This window comes from Microtus ochrogaster (assembly GCF_000317375.1).
Source record: "Microtus ochrogaster isolate Prairie Vole_2 chromosome 14 unlocalized genomic scaffold, MicOch1.0 chr14_random_2, whole genome shotgun sequence".
In the NCBI taxonomy this organism is placed as follows: Eukaryota; Metazoa; Chordata; class Mammalia; order Rodentia; family Cricetidae; genus Microtus; species Microtus ochrogaster.
In genome coordinates this window covers 4,313,897-4,315,354 of record NW_004949097.1, presented here as the reverse complement: position 1 = coordinate 4,315,354, position 1,458 = coordinate 4,313,897, and positions in this window count along the sequence as shown.

The window sequence follows — 1,458 nt, the reverse complement described above, 5'->3', positions numbered from 1 at the left end:
GAAATCCTCAATAAATAAATAAATTAAAAAAAAAAAAGAAACACACATGTCATCATAGCAGTTTGCATTTCCCCAGCAGGATCCATCAGAGAAAAATGAAGAAAAAATGGGACGACACGAAATTTATCAGAAGGGAAGCATATCTCTATCAGAAATGCCAGAGAAGAGAAGACAGGCTTCAAATGGGAGAGCAGGTAGTGGCCATTCAGAAGCAGGCATTCTAGTTTGGAGAGTGGGTCCTGCATATTGTAGGCACCTTGATTGGTATAAATTGATGGCTGTCTCCTGAGCAAGCCAGATGGCTTTTCTCCATTTCTCAAGTGTTTCTTACATTAACTAAATCTTCCTGACCCAATTCACATTGTCTCCAGAAACCAGACTTTTTGCTCCCCCTACAGCCTGACTCCTCCTGATTTCACTGCTGCAAAATGTGATTGAGAAGCAGCAACATGGTGAATGAGACGCTTCGCCTCAATTAGAAGCTCACAGAGAATAAATTATCCTCCAGTTCAAGCTGTCCAGCAGTAATTCTCATTAATAATAACACTTCAACAACAGTCTGCTTCCCACAATGACAGCGAGTGCTAGAAACTTCAGCGTTATTCTTCCAGCCAGAGTCACATCCCAGAGGCTGGCCCAGATCGCCATATGCAGCACCAAGAACAAAGATGCTTGATGTATGACTGGCCGTGAGTTCATAGGCTAGAAAAGCAGGTGAGACGAACTCAAGAGATTCACTCCATCGAGCTTTCTCTTGTAATTTATGCTAAATCTTAAGTTAATTTTCACCATAGGGCATTTATAAAGGGGATAGTTCCCCAAGGTCTCTCTTCTTCCTGGGCAAAAACAACTTTTTCACTGCAGCAGAGTCAAGCTGTAGATGTGACCTCAGGTTATAGAGAAGATGTGGTCCATGAAGGCAGGATGATTATGTAGATATATAAGTTTGAGATAGTAATGAAGAAACATGAAGATAGGATAGATAGATGATAGATACATGATAGATGGTAGAATGGTAGATAGATAGATAGATAGATAGATAGATAGATAGATAGATAGATAGAATATAGATAGACAGATGATAGGTAGACAGACAATAGATAGATGATATATAGATTATATAGACTAGATAGATTAAATAGAAGATAAATAGAAATATAGATAACAGAAATTAGATAGATAGGATACATGAAGATAGACAGGATAGATAGATGATAGATACATGATAGATGGTAGAATGGTAGGTAATGAGATAGATAGATAGATAGATAGATAGATAGATAGATAGATAGATAGATTAGACAGACTAGATCAAATAGATGATAGAAAGATAGATAGCAGAAATATAGATAAGAAGAAAGAAAGAAAGAAAGAAAGAAAGAAAGAAAGAAAGAAAGGAAGGAAGAAAGAAAGGAAGAAAGGAAGGAAGAAAGAGGAAGGAAGGAAGGAAGGAAGGAA